Raw genomic sequence first — 25,132 nt, 5'->3', positions numbered from 1 at the left:
CAAGTTATTTAGAGCAGAATCATGGCAGCCCCGAGAGAGACTCCAGCTTGGGCACTTCACACATTTGGAAACCATCTCACCGGGCCTCATGGCAATGCCAGGGTAAACGAATTAGCTCGGTTGAGCACGTCCTAGCATTGGCGGAGCCTAGTTCACCACGCCTTGTACGTGGTGAAGTGTGCAATGACAGCTTTGAAGAGTGTCCGTCCACTTGTGGAAATTCGGTGGTTCCTGTGGCCCCAAGTCTGGAGACTCGTTTCCTGCAGAGAAGCTGTGGATTCTCCGCTTTTCGTACAACCATCCAGTGCCTGACTTACCCAGATGGTCCGGGAATACGGGCTCATTTGAACAAACAGTGAGTGAGTGGGAGCGGACTCAAGCTCCCCCGCCCCGCGCCTTTACACGCGCGAATAAACCTATGCAGTCACACGTGCTCCGGGTGCGGGTTCCCTTCCTGTACCCCCAGACCAGCGCTGCCCCCATGGAGAGAGCCCCCCCCCCCGTCCCCCCAGGCTGTCCAGAGCAGGTGGAGGGCGGAGCTGTGCCCCGCACCAGGGCTGATCTTGGCCCGGGTCCTGTCTCCAGCAGGTTGCTGGAGTCTCCCCATCCCGGTGGAGGGGGAGCACCGCGCCCCTCGATAGCTTTCCAGGGGGTCCCTCATTTCCACACCCGCCCAGTCCGGGGGGCCCTGGCCTTTGTTCTGGTGGACTGTTCACGGGGGGACCCCCCCACCCCGCACCCCCAGTCCGGGGTGACAGCCCCGAGTCTCCCCTGCGCCCTCCAGCTCCGGGGGGTTCCGGGCAGAACCGGCTGGGAAAGTTTGGAGGAGAATCCCCATCTTCCATTCGGGGAGAGGGCGGGGGAGGGCGGGGAGGAGGGGGGGGACGGGAGACCCCGCCGCCCTCCCACCCCCGGGGCTCCCAGGGGCGGGGGCCGCGCGCGGGCAGCAGCGGGGCGCGTCTCCCGGAGTTGGGGCTCCGCGCTGGGGGCGGCGGCGCGGGGCGGGCGCGGCGCGGGGGGCGCGCGGGGCGGGGCGGGGCGGGGCCGCCGGGGCTGCGGCTCGGCGGCGGCGGCGGCGGCAGCGACCTGCAGCAGCCGTGCAGCGCGACGGCGCCCGGGGTCCGCGGTCCCCGCCGTCCCCGCCGTCCCCGCCGTCCCCGCCGGCCGGCCCGAGGCGCGTGGGGGGCTCGGGGCGCGGGGAGTCGCCGCACGGCCGCCGCCGCCCCCGCCGCGCGCACGGGGCTCCTCTCCCGGCCGGGTCCGGGCCGTGGCCGCGATCCCGCGGAGCCCGCCGAGCAGGTAGGGAGGGCGCCGGGGAACTTGGCGGGACCCGGAGGGGGGCGGGGTGGGGACGCGGGGAGGGCGCGGGGTGCTCGGACCCGCTCGTCGGGCGCCCAGCCCGGGACCTGGCGGGGCGCTGCGGGCGCCGGCACGGCGGGGACGGGGCAGCCCGGAGGACCGGAGCGAGGGCGGAGCCCCCCCCCCCCCGGACCCCCGGGGCCGCACGCCCCGCACCGGGCACCGGGCGCCGCGCCGGAGGGGAGCCGCCGGGGTTGCCATGGGAGACGCGGCGCTGGGGCAGCGGGCACGCGTTCCCTTGTCCTCCTTTTTCTTTGAGTGGAGCGGAGACGCGGCTCGCAGGACAAAAATGAAGGCAAAATGGTCCCCGGCGGCCGCCCCCAGCCCCGATCTGCCGACCCCGGCGGCGACCCCGCCGGCCAGGGCAGCTCCATTGTCCGGGGCTGGGCGCGTCTGCCCGCTGTGGGGAGACCTGGGGCCGAGCGAGGGCGCCACGCCGGCTCCCCCCGCCCCCATGTGGCTCCCCTTCCTCCCTTCCTTCCTTCCCTCGGGGGCTTCCTTCCCGTGGCTGGGCGAAAGGAGGGCGTGGGAGGAGGGTTTGGCTGGGAAGGGTACCTGGACCACCCGGGGGTGGAAACAGAGTGATTGTCACGGTGAGGAGGATGACGGTCAAGTGCCAGTACTTTTGTCACTTAGAGAAAAGCCGACACACCCGTGGCCCGTGCGCCCTGGCGCGCGGGAGGGAGACTGGGGTCAGCGCGTGCCCACGGCGGGGGGGGGGGGTGGTCCAGCGCGAGTGGAGTGGCCATTGCCGGACGGGGCTGGGGTGGGGTGGGGGGAACCTGGCGGCTGGCCAGGGCGAACCCGCTCTTCAACTTGGGAGCTGTGGATTTCTCGGAGATCCTGGGGGAAGGCGAGGACAGCTCCCCTCCCGCGTCCATCCCTGTTCCCCTGCGCGCTCCTGCTTGCCCAAGGCAGAGGGGCTGTGCGTGGCACCCCTGCGGCCGTCCTGAGCTGCTCCACACACAGTTGCTCCTGCAGGGACGCCCAAGTCACCCCCCCACCCCCCTAAGAGCCTAGGGTGGAGAACACCCCGGGCCCCATCCCTAACCATCCCACCCCCCGAGGAGGCTTTCCTGCGGGCCCAGTGGAGGCTGACCCCACGGGGCAGCGGTTCCGGGCGGGTCTGCGCCTGGGGCGCACAGGTCTGGCTGGCTCGGGAAGCGAGGGCACCCGCAGCGTGGACTCCGCGTGGTCACGGGCACGCAGCAGCGGGGAGTGGGAGGGGGGAGCCTGAGCACGCGCTGTGGGCTCGGCACGTGCGCTCCACTGCCGCGAGTGGATGGGGTGGAGGTTTGGTGGACGTTTCTGGAACCCGGGCTCTGTCGCCACGAAAGTGATCCAGGTGTGATGTGGGTTTCCTGAAGGGGAACCAACAATCTGTGAATCCACCCTGAAGATGCCACCCAGACAGCGCAGCGCGCCCTGGATGAAGTGCGTTGGAAGGGCTGAGTGAAGTGAACACTCAGAGAGGGGACTGTGTGGTGCGTGTGCAACGTAGATCCTCACCCCTCCCCCGACCCCGACCCCAGTACCGCGCTGGCAGTGGTCCCGGTGGGCACGAGGGTGATGGGAAAAGTGGACCATTCAGCCCCTTTGTGATACAAGGCCCTAGGGAACTCCAGCCCATGGTGGGGGGGTGGGGGAGAGATAGAAATGTTCTTCAAGGACACTAAATAAAGATGGAGACGTCTCCTCTCTGAGAAGTCAGAAAACAAAATCTGTTGGGTAAAACAGTAGGATGCAAATGTGATCCAAATATAGGTGTAGTGTGCCTGTAATGTATGAACGGAGTGGGGCAGGCAAGTGAGGAAACACTGCGTGTGTGTGCATTGGAACAGGACTGTGGGATAATGATGCTCCCTTCAAGTCGAGCCTGGATTCCTCTGAGCTCCTCAGCTGTGTGTCTGCGCTTTCCAGGTGTCATCATGGGGGGGGGGGAGGGGAGGAATTTGAGCCCCAAATAGCCCCTGTCCACAGAGGAGAAAGCCCTCTGGTAGAAAGGAACTTTGAAAGCAAATGGCTTGGGCTCCCAGCAACTAGGGGAGAAAAAGAGGCGCAGAGGATGCGGGTGATTTGTGTTTTCTTCTTTCTGGTCATTGCTTAGTCTTGGACAGGGCTTTGGGTGTTGATCCCAGCATGTGAGAACGTGAGTGGTGGGAAGATATTGACTCACCGTCCTTCCCAGAGGAGGGCTGGTGGTGGGTTTTGCCTTGGGCAGGCTGCTTCTATCTGCCCTTTTATTTTTGCCCCCAGCCTTTCCTCTGGCCCTTTCCCATTTCTAGTTTTTGCTCTGCACTAGCCATATGTAAGGTAAGATGTCATTCTTTAAGATTCCTCTGCAGCAATGAGGATGTCAAGAGAAAAAGGAAACTTGGGTGCAAATACAAGCTTGTGTTTAAAAACCAGAAACCAGGAGGAGGCAGGTGCAGGGCTGATAGACACACCCTGAGGGACAGAAAAGCGTGGGGTAAACGGACGTCACCCTTCCCCTGCTGTGCTTTTCCATCTAATATCTCCTTCGGGGCTCACAGCTGCCCGGGAGGGCGCAGGGCCGCTGTGGTCATTCCTTCCAGGTTCTTTGTTTCCAGCTTGTGAGTCTCGTTCCCTCATCCTCTCCTAGATGCCCAGCTCCTAACTCAGGCGCTCTGCGGGGCAGTGCCCCTCTAGGCGCCTCCCCATCATCTGAGATCTGCGAATCTGAGATCGGCGAGGCTTCACCTTCAAGACCACGCAGTCTGCCCTGCTCCTGCCTGATTAGAGCCAGGGATTTCCACTCACCTTTCCCCTCTCAAGCCCAACAATGATGGCTAGACAGGATAAAGTGATAAAAAAAAATATGAACAGTTCTATTCTAGTGTATACTATCGGTTTTGAAACAAATACCACGAACCTTTCAGAGCTAAAGGAGGAATGCTCATTCTGCCAGCTTCAGATTCCTTGGCAATGCCTGGAGATGTTTCCCCCACAGTATCCTGAACCTGCAGAATCAGAATCCGGTGCTTGGGCACAGCATGCTACAGGGGATCTTCATGAGTTCTTCCTGTGAGACACAAAGGGCTATGATCCGTCAAGAACTCAGCCTCAGCCCCTCCGGGAACTCTCTGTCTCTGTCTGTCTGTCTGTCTCTGTCTCTGTCTCTCTCTGTCTCTCTGTCTCTCTCTCTCTCTCATATAGAGACCTTCAACTATTTTCCTAATTGGCTTTTCTTGTTGTTACATTAACCAAGAAGACATCATGAAAGAGCAAGCTATTCCTTTAAAGAAATTTCTACTCAACTAAATGAGAATAAAAGTATATAGAGACAAAATTCCAATCTAGTCCAATAGTTTTTAGACTTTCAGTAGCAGAATCATGTCAACTGGTTCCTTTGTGTTTCTTTGTTTGGGTGACTTGCGGAGCCAGTGGTTTCTTAGGTAGTTAGGTTTATCCCTCAGGGATTTATAACACATCATACAGAATCACATTAAAAGAAAATCTCTCTTAAAATGGTCTTCTGTCCCATCCGTGTGCATCTCTCTGCCTTTCCAGCACAGCTTTTCCTTCCTCCTTCCTGCTCTGCCTTCTCTTCTGTGTTCTCAGAGTGGCCTTGCGTGTCCTCCGCTTGCCTCTCTCTCTTTCTGATTTTTTTGTTCTGTGCTAGGGTTTGAACTCAGGGCCTTGCAGTTGCTAGACAGGCTCTCTACCACTGAGACATGCGCTCAGCTTCACTTCGTTAGTTACATCTAATTAGTTCAAGGGGGTTCTCGTCATGACCTTTCTACACATGCCTACAATTTACCCCAGTCAAGCTGATCCCTTTTTTCCGCAGGCTATTTTTTTTTTTTTAGATAGGGCCTTACCTCGTGCCTGGTCTCAATGGCCACCATTAGGGTGATAGACGTGTTCCACCGCATTCCGCTTTTTTCTATTGAAATGGAGTCTCGCTGACTTCTCGGCTTAGGCTAGGCTGGAACTGAGATCTTTCTGATTTCAGCCTGCCGAGTAACTGTGTCTCCCTATTTGCTGAGAAATGGTTGCCCGTGTATATTTGGCCTGGCCTTGAACTTTGATCCTTCTGATCTGAGCCTCCTCATTCTTCAGGATTCTATCATGCGTGGCTGGCTCTGCCTTCCGCACTTGCTGCTATAGATTGTCCCTCTTCTCTGCACATAGGGGGCTGAATTCTGCCACCTCATCTCTAGGCCACACCCCGTTCTGAGCCCTTAGCCCTGTGGCGTTGCGCCTTGTCTGGATATTCTGTACAGCACGTGACTTCTGGGCCACGCTGGATTCTAATGTCCACCGCTCTGCCAGCCTCCCTTCATGCTTGTTTCTTGCCCACGCTTCCCTCATTTATCCACTCTCCCCTTTCCCTCCCCTACTTAAGATTCCCATCACTCCCCAAGTCTTCCCATTTATCTCACGAGCATCGCTTGGATTAGTTTTCCCAGTTCCGAATCTCTATGGCCACCCTCAACCCAAGTTCCATCATCCCCTTGTCAAGGGCCGGACCCTAATTCATCTTCCTGCCTTCGCCTGCCCCCGAGAACCAGGCTTACAGTCGCTCGGGTGATTTATCTTCGATGCAGATTTGGACAGGAGACCATTTGCTGAAAGAGCTTAAATGATGTGCCATCGTCCACGGAGGGACGCGCCTGCCTCTCAGCAGCAACATGTCACCTTTGTGGACCCTGGCCGCTCACTCTAACCTCCCCTCGTCCTTCTCCCCATCACACTGCCGCCTCGGACAGGGAACGGTTTGTAGCTTTCCACACAGAACTTGTGATCCCAGGGTAGACTGGCTGTATCCGTTCGCCTTTGTCTGCACACGAGCCTCTTCTGAATTGGTTCAGGTGGAAGCACCTCTCCAGTCCTTGCAGTCACGGCCCTCCGTAAGTATTCCTCGGCTGGCTTCTCCGTCTGTGTGCATGCCTTTGCGTGGAGCCCGACAAGGGGGCTCTGTGTCAAGGGCTGCTGCGGTGCTGCTCTGCTCTCACTGCTCTCTCATTCCTCTCTGTGAAAATGCGGATGTTTGGCAGGAGTCCTTTTATTCATGGCCTCTGACAAAGGGAACGTTCTCTGCTTCCAGGTCTCGGGGTCTCCAGCACGCCCTTTGTGGATTCCGTTCCGACGGCTTCCGGAACACCTACCTGTGGCTCTCTACTGTCACTCCTGTGGCAGCTCTCCCTGCCCCTCATCCCACCTCCTACACTGTCTCTCTGTCTCCCTCTAGCTCATTCTCCTTCCCACAAACAGTATCTGCTCATTTTACAGGAAAAGAAAACACAGGGAGTCCACAAAGTCTATCCAACTATGCTACTGCTCCTCAGGGTCGAGGTCTGATTGTTTGCCCTGAGCGCTGCTGCTCCTTAAGAGAAAATGCATTTCTAAACCATGTAACGGGAGCCAAACATGGAACTCGCAGGCCACAGCCAACTGTCTCCTGTTGGGAGGAGGCTCAGCACATTGCTTACACTTGAAAATTATAGGGAGAGAAAAGGCATCCCAACAAGGACTGTGTGAGCAGCTCAGTCACACAGACAGCACTTGGAGCAGTTGTTATCTAGCCTTTCTAGAAAGTGTTGGCTGAGGCTCAGTCCGCAGCCACAGTGGGGAAGTCGTTTACATTTTGTGTAAAACTTGTGTGGACTCTGTACGGCGAGAAGTGAAGACCTGAGAAAATAGAAAATAAGTATGTAAAGAAATTTTAGAAGAAAAGGCCTTGCAGCCTATACTGTGTCACGCAACTGATGTCATATCTCTTTATTGAATTTTAAGTTTACCAAGTATCCACAAATAGCTATTACTGAAATAGCTATTACTGTGGGCACAATATCTATTAAGTAGTATAAGTAGAGTAAGTTTGTTAAATTATAAAGAAATGTTAAATATAAACAAATACCTCATAAATAACTATAGTGGGTGCTTTTGGCTAACATGTTTTGCAAGAAGGTGTGGATGAGGGTGAACTTGGTGTTCAACCTCTAATAAGAGAAATTGAATTCTATATAAGAACCATTCTTCACATTCCTTATTTTCTATTACTCCAATGTAAAAAGCATTTTAATTTAATTTTTAATTCCTGGAATTAGTGTTTTAACATTAAGTCTGGGAGGTTAAAATCTCTAGAATGTGATACTGCATGCTTTTAATGAGCACATTTGAAATATTAAATAATTCCTTTAAGCATGATAAATGTTACTGGGCCTACTCATTTTCTTTCTAATTTAGATTCCTGGCTATAAGCAGTTTAGCAATAGGCCCCTGCGAGTCCTGGGTAGAAAAGATTCCATGAGCTCCCAAATCTCCGTTAAAAGTCCATTAACATGTCTTTTATCTTTATTATTTGGAACAGAGAGCCGTTAACTTCTACCTTTATTCCAGTGATTTAAAACTTAAGGCAAGAACAAGACAAAAGGAAAACAATCTGAGAAACGAAGGTACTTAGAATGGCTGCAGAGAAGATGATTTTGTACGGCTCGGGCTTGCTATTTTTATTTGCATTATGCAGGAGCCAATGGATGGTTTTGGACTAAACCTGAAACTGGCTCCTTCTTGGGAAGGGCTTCTCCTGTAGCCGGAGCTACACAGGTGCTAAACTATAGATGCTGATGGGTTTTGTTCCCTCATCTGCATCGAGACGGACACTGGGGCCGTCCATTGCGGTCCACTCTAAGGTGGTCAGTAAGAGACCCACGTAAGGTGCCCAAGCATCCATCAGAACTCCCACTTCTCTGAGACGGTGAATGCCTGGGAACCCCTTTCTAGGCCGTGCCAGTGCCATGTGGTGAGGTGGGCAAAAGCACTCTGTGGGGAGAAATGAGGAACGAAACGAGATGAACATCTCAGGCCTTACCCCGAAAATAAACTCCCTATCATTCGCATGGAAGACCTTTCAGTGCAATGAAGACATTTCCTGGAACGTTAAAAACTGAGGCTCTCCTTCTAGCCAGATGATCGTTTTGAAAGCCGAGTAAAGACAGGAAGAGCGCTTGATTCTAATGAGTAAATAATAACTTGTTGGTGACAGGCGATAAATGTCAGAAACCAGTGGTTGTACATCTCTGTTTGAATTATGTGAAGACTGCAATCCCGCATAGCACAGAAGACTGGATTTTGAAATATGAGGAGGCGAGATATTTAGAGCTCAGTGGGCAGAAATTGGGAAATGCGATGTAACACAATGGAATGGGAGGCTTGATAAGAACAAAATAACAGTGTCACGGTGACCTATTCTTGTCTTGAAGAAGCCAAGAAAAGTCCCACAGAAATGCCATCAAACTTCCCAGGGTTCTCTTGGGAGGCGACATTTAGCAGGGACACGGGTAGAAAGAGTCCAGGCAAAGTGAAGAACAGTAGTATGAACCTGTCAGTGTCAGGCACGTCTTATCACCCGTGGAGCACTGGAACTGCGAAGGAACATACAGACTCATTGCTCACACCCACGCGAGAAGAGCAACTGCCTCGCCCAGTGACAGGAAACACAGGGATGTTTTAAAAGTGATTGGACAACTCTGTGATTTCAAAACGATTCATGGTAATTTGGATCCTATTCCTCATCAGGACAGAACTCAAAAAAAAAAAAAAAGTGAAAAAGAAAGTAGTCAGAAACTTGGGTTAAAACCAAAGGTAGACTTTCAAACAAAAGTTCATTCTATTTCTTTCTTTCTTATTTATTTATTTAGTTTTTACAAGTTTAAGTTAGCTTCACATCCAACCCGGGCAGGATTCAAAGGAACTGGCAAATGTCACTTTGCAAGTTCCACTGTTAATCTTTAGGACCTGATGAAGAATTATAGAGCACCTACACCTGCATCCAGAAGCATGCAGAAGCTATCAATTAGTGTTTATTTCTATCAAGGAATAAATTTTGCATATTATGATCGCATAACAGAATTTTTAAGCCTTTAAAACATAAGAAGCAAGAATGCCTCCCCAAAGTAGTGCTTGGCAATGTAACAACAGTCTGAGAAAAAAAAGACAGATACAATGATTGCTACCATTTGCTCCTTTATGGGACTGGGTATTTGAATCAATATACTTCTAATGGTCTTAGACTCCAATAATTTATTCAACAGTGTGTGTTCTTTTGGGTGTGGGACTTTAATTGGTGTGTTTTTTTTAATGTCATGATCCAAAGCATAAAATTTTCTTACAACAGTTTTGTGTTCTTTTTGTCAGTTGTGGAACTTGAAATCAGGACCTGAGCACTCTCCCTGAGCTCTTTGGCTCAAAGCTAGTGCTCTACCACATTGAACCACAGTGCCATCTAGTTTTCTGGTGGTTCATTGTAGGTAAGAGTCTCACAGACTTTCCTGTCTGTGCTGGCTTTGAACCACAGTCCTCAGATCTCAGCCTCCTGAGTAGCTAGGATTATAGGCGTGAGCCACCAAACCATCGGTTTGTAATTGGACAGAAGTCACATTAACTGCACCTACTGTTGTATAATCTATTTCCTCCTGAAAAGTCAATGAACAATATTCCCCTGGCCTTAGGATCCGGGGTAGCCACCTTCTAGTTTCTGTTTCTGTGACTGGTCCAGCGTAGGTCACTCATACAGGACTGGTGGTTTTGTGCTGGGCTTATCTGACTTACTATAATGTCCTCGGGGTCCATCTGCTTCATAGCGTGCTGGAAAACATGACTTTTGTATCATCTTTAAATTACTCCAACGTTTTTAGATGGTGAAGGATACTCAACTGTGCACTCACCTAGTGCAGGCTCTCTGTGTGTCTCTTACACACACACACACACACACACATACACATGTTCTCTCTTTCACACGCACACCACACCCCATCCTATCACATCACCTTTTCTTTGCCCACTCACCCACTGTTGGAAATTCAAGTCTGTAAACGTCCTCCTTGATGATTGTAAATAATGCCGCAATAAACACAGTGTGTGAATAGCCCTGCCCAGTGGCATGCTGGGTCCCCTCTTACAATGTTTGGGCCCCTCCGCTGCTGTTGCTCCCGCGTTCTGCGCCGTATCCAAGCGTCGATGCAAGCGTTATCCTGATTTTCCTGCATGTTTCCTTCTAGCGATCTTATATAGTGTCAAGTCCTAGATTACATATTTCTCCCCTTGAATTCTTTTTGTGCATGAAGTAAGGTAAAGATCCAAACCCGTTCTTTTGCATGTAGACATCCAGTTTGCCTAGCGCCACTGGTGAAGAGACTGCCCTTCTCCATGACGGAGACTTGGTCCCTCGTGGAAGGTCACTTGTGTAAATGCACGGAGGATGTTAGTTTCTGGCTTCTCTTCTGTGTTACTAGGCCTGCAGGACTGTGCTTAGACCACTGCCCTCCTGTGCTACAAAGTCATGAACTTTCAGGATTTTACATTGGCTCATTTTTTTCCCCTCAGGATCATTTTGTATACTTTGGATACTCTGAGATTTTATAAGAATTTTTTCAGTCATTTTCCATTTATATTCTTGGTTCTTCAAGTATTTTTGACTCAATAATTTAAAATTACCTCTCCTTGAGATCGGTGATTCATTTCTCCATTTGACCTTGTTTGCTATTGAACCCCCTTAGTGATATTATCTTTCTCTTTTATTTACTTATTTATTTACTTATATAATTGTTTTGGCTTTTTGAGATAATATCTCATTCTATAGCCCAGGTTGAACTTGTACTCCTCCTGCCCATGTCTCCCAAGTGCTGCGATTATAGGCCTATACCAGTGCTGGTTGAATTTTTACATGTTGAATTGCATTCTTCAGCTTCAGAATTTAGATTTGGTTCTTTCTTGAAAGCTTTTAGAATTAGCTTCTGGAGATTAGTTTTGTTCTTTCTTTGAGCCATGTCTGTTTCTTTGCATACCTTATAGTTTCCTTCCTTCCCCTCCTTCTTTCTTCCCTCTCTCCTGCCTTTCTCTCTTCCTCTCTTCTGTCCTACTTCCCTCCCTCCCTCCCTCCCTCCCTCCCTCCCTCCCTTCCTTCCTTTCCTTCCCTCCTTCTCTCCCTCTTCCCCTCCATCTCTCCATTCCTCCCTCCTTCCTTCTCAGAACTATTTACATTTGAAAGAATAGCTATGATTTTCAGTTTTTACAGATTGACTTCCTGTAGAGGAAGGAAGACCTTCTATGAAAATTCTTGGAGTTTGTCCAGCTCTTTTTAAGGATGCATTCCTCTGAGTATGTCATTTCCCATCAGAAATGTTTGAGTATTTCTTTTCCTGGAGAATTCACTCCTTCTTCCTGTGGTGCTAATTATTGTACTTCAGGTTTGCCGGGACTACAAAAAGTCAAGCCAACTGTTTTAGTCTCAGTGACTCTCAGAAATTCAGAGCAACCTAGTTTTATTGGGCTTCAAGTCAGGACACACACATGCGCGCGCACACACACACACACACACACACACACACACTGCTGTCTTGGGTATCCCCTTGATCCCTGGTTCCTGGGTGGATTCAGAGTCTCCTTCCTTCTCAGGGGAGAAGGCTGGGAATTCTTCCCACCTGTGCCATTCAGTGCTGAGCTAGGCCAGCTTGGGAAGGTATAGCATAAGCAGAATGTTAGGTTTTCCTTCCCCGTTTCAATGCATTTGTTTTTGGCGTGTATCTGCCTGCTATTCTGAAACGTCAGAACTGGTTCGTCATTGAGGCACGTGCAGGAAAAATCTTGATACTCTTTAAATACCCTATTCAAAGCACTTTCTTCTTGAAGAATTTAGTCTTAAATTATAGCTTCCATTTACAAAGTGCAATGCGACATAAACTCCTGTTTTCCACACAAATAATTACTTGGTGTAAAAGGGATCAACTTGCACAAAGGCTACTGGCTTGATATTTTAACATTTTTTTTCAGGTGACTAATAATAAAATCATTTTCTGAAAAATTGCAACCCAACTCATGACTCTCTTCCCGGAGGCTTGAAGTCCAGACCCCACACAGGTGGGTGCAGGAGAGATTAATCTCGCCTAGCAGATGCCTGTAGGTCCGTGGCCAATGGCAGTTTGTAACACACCAGTGAGCGGGTGGAGAAGCCAGCTCTCTGTGGAGTGAAGCCTGCTTCATGAAGCAACAGCTTTCTCCATAGGGGAGAATGTAGACCACGAGCAAGACCTTTTTCTCTACGGGACAGTCTCTCTTTCCCACTAGCATTTCAGGAACTTCATTGGTTCTCTTCCTTGTGAAAGAATGGTGTACACAAGTGAATCGTGACTGAAGTGGACATCACCCAGAAGAAGTGTGAGCATGGAGTGATGTCATGGAGGAAAACGAAAAAAAAAAGAATTGTACTTAGCCCAAGCGTAGGCAGAACGCAAAGTATACACATGTGCAAACACACATGGCAGGAAAGAAATTAAACGTACACCCAAAGGCCAAATATTTCCTTAAGAGCTTACAAAAGCTGTCTCAAGAACAAGAATAGACGTGATGTGAAACTAACAGTGGGGAGCCGGATTGTCAATATCCTAAGGAATGTGTCTTCCAGGTCCCATCCGTCACAAAAGATAATGAAATCCACTCAGTGTGTTTGAAAAAGTGGAGGAGAAGGCCTGGGAAAGGAGTGGAGGGGTGAATGTGTTCAGGGTTCCCGGTGGGTGGGCAGAGATGGAAATCTCACAGAGAAACCCCTCCTCGTAAAAGTATATGTTAGTTAACTCAAAATTGAAAAAGAGAAAACTAAACAAGAAAAGGAACTGGCAATGCTAATTATATATATAATATATACACGCATACATAGATATAGACATAGATAAATATAGATATTAGATATTAGTGTTTCCACTGTGAACTTGAATTTATTATAACTAGCACCTTGCTAGTAAACTTCTCATTTGAAGGTATAAGTAATCTTTTTTCCTTTTTCTTGCCAGTCCTGGGCCTTGGACTCAGGGCCTGAGCACTGTCCCTGGCTTCTTCTTGCTCAAGGCTAGCACTCTGCCACTTGAGCCACAGCGCCACTTCTGGCCATTTTCTATATATGTGGTGCCGAGGAATCGAACCCAGGGTTTCATGTATAGGAGGCAAGCACCCTACCACTAGGCCATATTCCCAGACCCCGTATAAGTAATTTTATACTTCTGAATTAGAGTAGTCTAACACAGTTGGTATTTGTCAGCGATAAAATTGTCCAGTTAAAATCTGACAATCCAAAACACTTTTTACAATTCATTAAGTTATAATGCATATCTAAATTCTCTTTAGTCTCAGATACATTCACGTCAATAAACATTGAATTTTCTATAGTGTGCATAATGACAATTTGAAGAAGACATTTCAATAGAGCCGACGTGTAAACCATGAGACGGGAAGCCATTACAAGGATGCTGTTGAGCTAGGCACCCCCCGTGTAAGTGACTGCAGTTGGCTGAGCTGGGTAGTGAATTCCAGTTCCTGAGTGCCAATCCCAGTTGTGACATGCTCTTTTTGTCCTCATCCTCCACCACTGCCGGTGCTTTTAGCGTGTGTGTGTGTGTGTGTGTGTGTGTGTGTGTGTGTGTGTCTGTGTGTGTGTGTGCGTGTATGCTTGTTTGTGTGAGTGGTAGGCCTTGAACTCAGGCCTGGGCGCTGTCCCTGAACTCTTTTTGCTCAAGGCTGGCACTCCGCCACTTTGAGCTACAGTGCCATCTCTGGTTTTCTGTTAGCTAATTGGAGGTAAGAGTCTCATGGATATTCTTGCCCAGATTGGTTTCAAGCTGTGGCCCTTAGATCTCAGCCTCCTAAGTAACTAGGATTCCAGGTGTGAACCACCTGCTTATTATTCAACATTTTTAGTATTTGTGTTGAATAAAACCCAAACAAAGGAAATAAGAAATGATTGCACCTTTCAAAATGGATTCCAACTTATTCTAATTACCTACAAAGTCTACTTCCAGCATAGTGATCTGCTAGAGAAGAGCTTTTTGTTCTTTTTAAATTCCTTCATTGCAAACTTAATTGGCTGTAATATAAATGCATTAAATGTCTGCATGCTACTTACTCTCATCACCTTTCATGCAGCTTCTTGGTAAACAGCACTATTCGCATGAAAACTGCCCTCTTTGTCTCTGATGATCTTCCTTTGAACCTGGCACTGGGGACCTGATGCTATTTTGCTTCTAAGTATAATTATAGTTAATGGTCTCTTTTGTAAATACAATGGTTCTTCCTTTCTGTGGTTAGTCAACTGAGTCTGAATGTAGGAAACATGACATAAATGTTAGCATTAGGCAGTTCAGACACGGTTCTGCTATTGTATACATCTTATAGTTTATTTTTAACTTTACATTAAAGCATTGCAATTTATACATTATCAATTTCAAGCCATGCGCATATGCTTTACATTATATAAACATTCATTGATAATCTCTTTTTTGTGTGCGTGTGATTTCCCCAATCTTTCTTGCTAATAGATGGTTTCCCATGCTATGCACAAACACTGTTCAATAAATATTATTTTCAAAGCATAAAGTCAAAGTCATGAAGAACAGTTTGAAAATAAAATCTATCTACAGAGACCACTTTAACAACCTGTGGGCTGGTGGGAAGGACAAGTTTTGAACATGGTCTGACACAACAGAACTGGAAAATTCTTATATACTTCCAAATCCTTCTGTTTACAGGAAGAAAAGACTCCTGTGAATTATCTGATTCATACAACATTCAGCAAAGCAAACCTCTGGCTAGTCTATTTCTATACTGAATGAATGAATGAATGAATGTATGCATGCATGGCTATATAAGTAAATTGCATTTGACATCTGTCACTTTTGTCCACATTAACATTTAAAATTGTAACATGGAAAAGAGTCCAGGTCTGGTATCCTTAAACATCTTTTTTTTTTTTAAAATTTTATTGTCCAGGTGCTGTACAGAGGGGTTACAGTTACATACGTAAGGCAATGAGTACATTTCTTGTCATACTTGTTACCCTTGCCTTCACTTTCCTCCCCTCTTCCCTCCCCCCAGTAGTCCTCCCCCCATCCAGTTGTACAGTTAAGTTCCAATATATTGTCTTATGGGTATCACTGTTGCATTGGTTTGCATTTTATCCTTTCTCTCACCATTTTGAAACTTCTAAGAAAATGCCAAAAATCTAACTGCTCTAGATGTATGAGCTCCCCGAAGGTGCTGTAACAAATTACCGCAAACTTAGTGGCCTCAACAACATGAACTTATTGTTTCACACTTGCGGAGGTTAGAAGTCCAAGACCAAGCACTGGCAGAGTTGGTTTCTCCTTAAGAAGGAGGGTCTGCTCCAGACCCCTTCTTTACTCATGGTTAGCTGGAAACGTGGGTGTTTCTTGGCCCATAGAACTCCACCTTCGTCTTTGTGTCATCTTCTTCTTGGGTGGTGTTTCTTTATCCAAATTTCCTGTAAGGACACAGTCGTGTGTGATTAGAACCCATTTTGGTAAGCGCATCTTTTTTGTTTTGTTTTGTTTTGTTTTGTTTTTTTGGTTTTTTTTTTTGGCCAGTCCTGGGCGTTGGACTCAGGGCCTGAGTACTGTTCCTGGCTTCTTCCCACTCAAGGCTAGCACTCTGCCACTTGAGCCACAGCGCCGCTTCTGGCCGTTTTCTGTATATGTGGTGCTGGGGAATCGAACCTAGGGCCTCGTGTATCCGAGGCAGGCACTCTTGCCACTAGGCTATATCCCCAGCCCTTGGTAAGCGCATCTTAACGACTTCAGTGATCCCGGGTCCTCGGAAGTTCAAAGCATGGGGTACTGGAGATGGAATCTTCAACATAAAAAAGACGGGGAAAAGAGAACACAATTCAACTCCTGATGGCGAGTCTCGAACTTCCTCTGTGGGAGATAAATACAGGATTAGATAAAATATTGGGGAAATGAGGCACGTTCTGACTGACTTAAAGGAATGCAAAGATGGAGGGGATTTGGGGGCGATGGTGGCAATGATGGAAATGTGAGCACGTTGGGCTGAGGAAAGCCAAGGGTGGTGTTTAAGGAGATAGGCTTTGAGAGTCCCGGAGGGAGAGGCGATGTGTCCACGGACGAACACGCTCAAAGCCAGTATGCCTATCGGCATAATTTAGAGAGAAGTCCATCGGTAAGGCCAACGGGATCTAGTCTTTCTTGCCCTCCCTAATGGGAGCTAGTCTTTCTTGCTCTCCGTGACCAGAGCCGGTTCTTACTTCATGACCTGTGAAATGTTCCCAGAGGGATCTCAATTTACCATCTTGCCTTTGTCCTTATCCATCCTCACATCACTGCACAATTCATCCCTGTGGTCCCGGCTTGGCTCTTCTTCCTCAGATCTGAAACTTCTACTATCTTCCCACCACTTGTCCATTTCTTCAACTCTTCACACAGTAGTGAAATACACCAGCTGTCCTTAATCTTTGGGTATAGAGTAGTGTTCGAGAATTCAAGTCTAGTAAAGACCTAGCGTTCCTGTGGTGCAAACCTTGACTCTGTGTGTGTGTGTGTGTGTGTGTGTGTGTGTGTGTGTGTGTAACCTCTTACAATGTCACAGAGCGGAGAGTCTCATAAAGACTGAGCCGCCAGGATGATTTGGCGTCCTATGAACGAGGCTGGGCAGGTGCGTTTGTCCACAGATTTGCTTATCTCAAAGCATTTTTGCTTTAAAAAAAAATAGCATGACTTCCTCCGTGCACAGGAAGCAGTAAGGGTGGTAGTAATCACTTGCACCTGCCCATTTTGAAATGCTCCAGAAAAATGCAGAGTGGGGTGCTCATTAGCATGGAGATACCCAAGCCTCCATCTTCTCACCTCATCGCCGCCGCCATTTTGGGCCACATTATGCTCACAGGGGATGCTGTTCTGGATTTCCTGGCCTCCACACTAGGTGCCCAAACCTGCCACCCTCGTCCAGTTCACAGGGCGACAACCTAAACCGACTTCAGGCACCGCCACAAGGCTTGGGTAGCGAAACTGCCCAAAGTTGAAAACCACTGATGTCGACGGGACCACCACCTCTGAAACCTTAGGTTCTCCCCGCAGTGACCAGGGGACTCGTGTGTCACTGTAATGTGGATTGTGTAATGTGCCCTGTCTGCTTATTAACTTCTCAAGGGGGCTCTCATCCGTAGACTTAGGGGATCTTGAATGATTAACTCAGATTGCCTAGAAATTTAATTACCTTTGCCTGTTGTGCACATTTTCTGAGTGTTTTGCTTGAGCAAACAGTATCTTTTTCTCGCTTCTTCTCTTTCAAGCCTGGCAGCAGACTTGGCTCATCCTGGCTGCGCGTTTGAATTTTTAAGGCGGGGCTCAAGGAGGGGAACAGCAGCAACCAGCTGGCCAGTGCAGAATTAATCACAGATTGTTGCCCTCAAAACCACACACAGGGGGCCGACCTCCCCTGGCCGGAACAGCTGCTTTGTCCTTGCATGAACCCCCACTGCTGGGCAGATACTTTATTCTTTTTATTTCAAAGCATATGGTTTAATTTTGGGAGGCTTAGACACTAGCTTTGTTACAGAGGCCCCGTTTCAGGTAAACTGTACATGTGTCATTATTGTCTTAGGCAACAAGTATGAAATTGATTAATTTGCTAACAATTTACTCCCACTGAACTATATACAAATAGATAAATAGGCTTCAAAATGTGCCAGCTTCAAATCATAAACAGCATTGGGACTTAAAAGTAGGAAGCTTGTAGATGGGAAAGGAATAGTTTTTATGATGGACTTGCAAAAGAATGATCTTGAGAGTATTTAAATGAGAAAAAATATATGTTAGAGCCTTCACAATTTTGGGGAAACCCTTCCCCCCTCAGATTTATCAATTGTTTCGTTTTATTGAAGTAGAGCTTTCTGTGTTTTTTAAAAAAATGGGTAAGACAAATAGGATCACTACTGAACTAATATTGCTATGGTTGAAATCTTTGTGCCTGAGATCGTGTTAGATAATAACGTTGAATTATTTAAGAACCACACTTACAAGTTAGTTTTCATTCTTCCTTACTTCTCAACCCACTAAATTTAAACTTGGGCCAGAGTATACGGGTGAGAAGTCTACTGCCTGTCCTGTGAACACCGTATTTCTGCTCTGGCTGCTGGTTCTACTATGCTTAGTACATTTTTAGAGCATCTACCTCTTTTTTTTTTTCCCCCAGAAGAAGCAGAGCAGCGTCCCAGTTACAAATGTAGGCCTGTAGACAAATGACTGGGTTTGGCTCTGAGCCTCACAATGGGTTAACCTTGGAAAAGCGTTTCTCGTTTTCTCCTTCACGCGCAAGGTCAGCTCATTAAATTTGGATGGAGTTACATACAAAGCTCTATGAAATCACAGATGGAGAGATAATTACCAGGAGGTTGGTGCATAAATTCCACCTTTGATGACAAAATGGCTCATGGCTTTATGTAAACAAGCACAGCTTTCCAAGGCACATTTCTGTTAAATGTAGATTTTTATTTTTTATTTTTTAACAAGAAGCAATCACAAACACAGTATTCATGACTTTAATACCATGGTAGTTATAGAAAAACATGAGGGTTTGTTGTTGTTTGTGTGTTTGTTGACCTGGGAAAACAAGAAAAAGAGTTTCTCTGGAAACTCAGGTCTCTAATGAAAAGATGCCAACGAAGCATTGAGACCACGTAAGTCTGGTGATCACGACGAAGTGCACTTGACAGAGCTTGTCCCCGTATTTAAGATGCTGTGCTCTGAGCCAGAGCCCATGCACCAGCAACTCCCTGCTCTTTGCATGTATTCTTGTTAAACTGTGGAATTAAGGCTCACAGCCCATGGCTTCCATTTAGTTTTCACAAAAGGGTGAATCGGAGAACAGAGGCCTGCAATTTCCTACTTTAGGAGACTCTTCTTAAACAAATCATTTCACGTAGATCCCTACAGTGCCCCCAATTCAGTGGCCTTTAGGGTTGTCTTGTAGGTGAGGGACGATTGCGTGTCGAATAGCATTCTGACGTCTCTGTGGCAATGGTGTGTGCCCAAAGGTTTGTGACCTCCTCGTTGCATTTGTAAGGATTGCTAGAGTAGGAAGCTTTAGCTCAGCAGTAATCCTACTTGCCTGACCAACCTTAGTTTCAAAATGCTATTTTTGTTTTTCATTTGGCTTTCCGGCGCCTCTATGTTGGTGCCAAGGAAAGGACCGTCAGGAAAGGAGGGTGTTGCTTGTCCTATTCAGTCAGACTTTCAAAACTAGCCCCTGGAAGCCGTGAGGCACCGATGTCAACAAACACCTGCTAGCAGCGATGGTTCCTCTCTGCTCACTCAGACACCCGAGTCCATCAAGTCTGATGGCTGGAAAATTGGTCACAATGTAAGACTCACTCACACGCACGCATTCACTGAAACTCCAGGAGGTGGGATGGGGTGAAGAAGGCCACGAGTTCATTCGAATCCCTTGCACGCACGCGATGCCCTGAGCCGAATGGAACTGCCCCGCCCCCATCTTCACCTGCCGGGAAAGCTTTCTGTGTGCTTGGGATGCTGTTCTCCGTGAGAGCATCGCGGTCAAGATGAGGAATGGAATTCCACACAGGGACAGACTTCACAGGTGAGCCGACTCCGCGCCCTGGGGGAGTGTGTCAGGATCGAGGGCAGAATGTGGAGCCACAAACCTTAGGTTCTGTGCCAAGAATAAGACATGAGCATCGTGAGGAGACACGGGGCCATCTGGCCTGGATGAATGCAGCGAGACCTACGTGCTTGCTCTGGTGGTAACTGGAAATGTTAGATCCCCAGGGGTGATCTGCTAGTGTGTGTGTGTGTGTGTGTGTGTGTGTGTGTGTGTGTGTGTTATGTGTGTGTGGGGGGAGGAGGTTCTTTCCTTTGATTTCATTTCTCCTTTTTTCCATCTTCTTTCTTTTCTCCTCTTTTATTCTTTACCTGCTTTGTACAACAACATAAAGATAAGGATATATATGTGTGTGTATATATACATAAATAGATTTATACATTCATACATACAAAAAGAAAAGGAAGGCAAAAGAAGGTGGGGACAGGGCAGTAGGTCTGTGAGGGGCTTAATCCAGTCTCAAGTTTGGAGTCTCAGTTCCAGGTAACATTGCTTTTTTATTTCCCTTTGCACGTTTCTCTTTGTTACCAAATTTTTCAATACCATTTTCTCTAGAAAGTCTTTTTTTTTTTATTGCTAACTTCCCGCAGCTCAGAATAATTTTGTCACTTTCAAATCCCAGTGCTATCCATCTATTTTCCTTTCCATTTGCCATGGCTATCATAAATATTTTCTTACATGCTTTGCTCTGGCCCAAGGTTCTCATCTCTTTCATTAGTCGCTAGAGTAATAGGGAACTTAGGGCAGGAGAGTTTTATGTTTTCTTTTGTGTTTCAGCCCTCACACCACCTTTGACTTGAAAGTCAAAAAACTGAGAAGATAGATAAACAGGAGAGTACCGCAGAACGGGAAGAAGAATAGAAGTTACGGCTGGCCAGGACCCTCCAGGAGAACTGAGCAGATCCAGAAACACTAAGCAGGGCATTTCCCGTGGACAGAGACGTGTGATTGCTTGGCCCCTAGCATTCAACTCATGGTTACGGCACACACGTTTATGTGTAGGATGGATTGAAAATAATAGTAATAAAAAATCTCCCAAGCACTACTCCGTTATGTCGTTGACGTTTGTGCCAGGTCAGGCTCCGGTCCTCATGATCTTGGACCTGAACTTTGTGTCTGTGAGAGCGTTGGGCTTAGATTTGAGAAAGGATACTCGTGGGTTGTTTTTTTATTTTTTTTCCGGTTCTGTCATGAGCAGCGTGGTGTACACGGTGGTGGTCGAGCCAGGTGCCCACAGTTCACACCTGTCGTCCTAGCTATTCAGGAGGCTGAGATCTGAGGACTGCACCCGGGCAGCGAGTCTGTGCGGCTCTTATCTCCAATAAACTGCTCGGGGGGGGAAAAAGCCGGAAGTGGCCCTATGGCTCAAGGGGTTAGAGTGCTAGCTTTGAGCAAGAAAGCAGCCCAGGGACAGCGGCAAGGCCCTGTGTTTGAGCCCCAGGACTGGCAAAAAAGAGAAACATCTATTGGTAGAGACGGTGCTGAAGACGACCGTACGGGTGACGGCGGCGATGGTTCTGGGAAGGACAGTGGGCAGTTACGGCAAGCAGACCGTGTGGAAGACAATGCCGAAGGCTGGTGGCCGTCGTGATGGTAGCGGGCCGCACGGAGTAGGAGGTGGTCGTGGCGACGGTGATGATGGAGATGATGACGGTGGTGTGGTCAGGATGGTGTGGGCGGTGCGAGTGGAGGCGAGGGTCGTTATCGTGGACGGCGGCGCGGCTGGTGATCAGGGCCGCGGCGATGGCGGTGATGATGTCGTAAGCTCGGTCAGCACCTCAGATGCCCGCGTCGGGCTCTCAGGCTCGAGATTAGCAGCTGAGATGTCCTGAGCATCTCCGACTTGTCCTTGCGTAGGAGTAGGAGTTAGTAAAATCAGGGGTGCCTCCTGCTCCCTGTGTGTTGGTCAGGGGTCCGAGAGCCCATGGGATGAGATGCTGGTACGGTGCAGCCCAGAGATTTAGCACCATACCGTACTTCTTCTGGTAGATGGCCTTGTCTATTGGTGTGTTGTAGCGCTTTTACAAGGTAAAGGACAAATTAGGAGCCAGTGGTCTAAATGGAGGCACCGTTTGAAAAATAAGCAGATGAGACCCAGTAATCCCATCTATAACCCTGGCCATTTCTAACATGGTTGTTTGCTTAAAAGAAGAAGAATTAAATAAACAGAACGCAGGGAGAGGCACGGAACAGGAAGCGGAAGAACACACAGCGTGCGTTGAGATCTGCATGTCGCCCTTACAAAATAGTATTGTTTACGTATATATTTCCTGTGTAACTGTGCTTCATTTCCATTCTCTATTACCATCTTATTTAAACGTGTAAAAAAAAAATCACATGTTCAGATATCTCCTTTCTTTCAAGAGGATGTTTAGGAGAGTAAATGATCTCTTCGCTGTTTCCTCAAATGTTGTTGGAGATAGGTGAGGTATGTGTGTGTGTGTGTGTGTGTGTGTGTGTGTGCGCACGCTCATGCGAACATCCACACACTCTATCAGTGATATTACACAAGGTGAAACATTCAAGAAGGCAATACATCAGAAGACCTCACACATGACAGTGCCCCTGAGTGCCACACGCCTCCTGTCACAGAAACCGGTGTGGAAAATGATAGTCTTTCTCCTTACAGAGATTAAATGATAAAATGTGATGATTACTTATTGGTCCCAATTTATTTGCTTGCCAGATGGTTTTGTTTGGTCAGAGTTCACATTCTTCTCACGTAGCTTCCCAAATCTCGCTGGTGAATTCAAAGGACAAATATTTCCAAATGAATGTAGTTGCTGATTCTGAGTTACATGCCAATCTGGAATTCTACGGCTATGCACAGGAAAGCCAACACAACATACTGTACCTAGTTAGGAAATGTTGCTCCTCTGTGTGTCTTGATAACACTGGACGGACAAGGATACAGTCCCTGTGGCCCAGAAGCGAACCTGAGCTTGAAAGTTCTCTATAGGTTGAAGCATAAAATAATTCTCAAAAATTTGTATTTCATGTAATATGATTCTACTCTAATAGTAGTAATCTAATTCTTATCACATTATGTTATTGATGCACATAAGTAAGCTTATAATGTTAGAGAGTCTTAAGGAAAACCCGCTCTGTTTGTCATGGATTCGCAGTCCTAAAATCCTGCCAGACTGCTTTTCCATGCATTACAGAAAATTTTATGTCTCTAAGAATGAGCCACACAATTGAGATAATTTTGCACATGTTGGAAATGCATGCACGTATTTCCAGTGCTCACACAAAGAAAAGTGAGGGTATACCCACACATACACACAAATCCACATCTCTCTGAGATTCTCTTTTTGTCTGTGACACTGATAAACCGTCTACTTTCTGTCACCTGTGCGTGTTCATTAAAAATTATATCCCGAAGATAGACCTTATTGTCTCATTAAGAGTGAGGTCTCAAGTGCAGTGACTAATGGTGGCACTTGCAAAAACTCTTGTACTTGGTCCTCAAAGACGCGCAGATAAAAGCGAGACTCCCTCCCCACTGCCCGCTCCAAAGCCCCTCCATCCTTCCAGGCAACTTCTTAATTACACCCAAAGCCAACTTACCCTGCACTAGCAGACATTAAAAAGTGGTTTGAGGTGAAAAGTCCCCATAAATTCGACTTTGCACAGAAGCAAATGTGAGCGCCATTCACAGGGAGAGACATGACGGAGTCCAAGTGTGTGGGAGTGAACTCTGGGGCAGACTCCCCGGCCCCGGTGTGGGTGGACACTGGGGTTGAGCCGAGTCCCGCTCTGGTTCTCCTTCTCCACGCGCACGGTGCCAGCTGGCAGGGGATCCGCTCTGCTGCCTTTGTGGGCGGGGCCCGGTTGGCGGACGGGCAGGAGGAGCTACGGGGTCCTGGAGGAGACAGCCGCTGGCAACAGGGCCCTGCCCCTGGCAACAGGGCCCTGCCCCATCTGCTGCTCGACTTAACATGGCGGTGTCGTTCCCGAGTCGGCAGGTGCACAGGATCTCAGAAAGATCAGGTCTGGGCTGGTGTCTGGTTCTCAGCCCTGGCCATCCTGTAGCTCCCAGCTTTCCACCTGGAAGCCTCCCACTTGTGGCTGAAAGATGGAGCATGCCTACCAAAGAAGTGGCATCCGATTATTCACAAGCCGTGCGGCCCTAATGTAGATTGGACCTCTTGGACCCGAACCTGAAGTCTCCCTGTTCTGTGGAGAAAGTTTAAAAAAAAAAATCGTTTCTCTCTCACCTGCTGGAGTACAAACAAAATTAAGAGTAGAGAAGCGAGCTGGGCGACGTGAGACCTGCCATTCGTATTCTGTCGGTGACTTTTAACTAAGGCAAACGCTTGTGAATCATTTATAGCACTGGGAGATTTATTCAAGTTATAATGTCTGTGGGCCTGTAATAAACATAAATTGAATTGAGAGAGCAAAGTAACAATCACCATTTGTCTTTATTATACTTACCGCAATTAGCCTTCCCTTCTGAATTTGCCTTTCAAATGAAAACACACTTACTGAATCGCTGTTAGTGCTTTGACAATGAATTAGTACGTTTGGGAGAAAAGCATCACAGGACAAGGGGGTGGAACCTGTCCTTGCGTCTCTGTCTTCCTGTTTTCCTCCACCTAGGCAGCAGAGGTCACTGAATTCTGCGTGCGGGCCACGGAGCGACAGGGTGCACTGCGTTTGATGGTGTTCTGAGTCTCTGCATGTTATCCGTCTTCACAGATGGGGAAGCGGGAAAAGACAGAGACTTCTTTTTCTCTATTTTCTCCTTTTCTAGTATTTTTAGGTTGTTCTCCGAGAATGCGTCTCAAAGAGAAATAATCGTGCGTTACCTGTAGGCATAACACAGGATTACACGGTGTACCGCCTCTGTTATGTTTTTGATAAATGTCAACATCAGGAAGCATAGATATTACTCCATATGAGTAATTACGCCGTATGAGCCTCGTGAGTTTTACAGAAACCTCTCCTTTGGTTTGGGGAACGTGAGAATGACACTATGGCCTTGATGTAGCACTTCCTTCTCGCCTTCCTTTGGGTCCTCATTTCACACCATACTTCCTTAAATATTGGGTTCTAAAGAACCCAGCATGAGGCTCATACCCACTGCAGTTTTCCAGCTAACGTCTCTTGTTTTTGCCTGGGTTGGCCTGGCACCACAATCTTGCTATGTAGCTGGGATTACAGGTGTTGATCAGCAAGTCTGGCTTGTTCCTGAGGTAGTCTCCCTGCTGTTTTCCGCCTGAGCCTCAAGCCATGATTCTTCCCCTCCTTCTCCTTCACAATGGCTTCTCACTATACAAATCCCCGTGAGAACTGCCGTTCGTGCCCTTGCCTTCATCCTGCA

At 48.0% G+C, this 25,132-nt stretch overlaps 1 protein-coding gene across 1 annotated transcript in view; it reads left to right on the top strand.

The window, feature by feature from the left end:
- The first annotated feature begins 1,251 nt into the window (after positions 1-1,251).
- Myo16 (myosin XVI) overlaps positions 1,252-25,132 on the top strand; it is a 328,439-nt gene continuing 304,558 nt past the window's right edge. Inside the window, exon 1 of the mRNA XM_048341097.1 lies at positions 1,252-1,299. The gene's annotated coding sequence lies outside the window, so the exon portion shown is untranslated. The remainder of the gene's footprint in view (positions 1,300-25,132) is intronic.

This window comes from Perognathus longimembris, chromosome 3, assembly GCF_023159225.1.
Source record: "Perognathus longimembris pacificus isolate PPM17 chromosome 3, ASM2315922v1, whole genome shotgun sequence".
Taxonomy (NCBI): Eukaryota; Metazoa; Chordata; class Mammalia; order Rodentia; family Heteromyidae; genus Perognathus; species Perognathus longimembris.
This window is presented reverse-complemented; position numbering and strand designations above follow the sequence as displayed.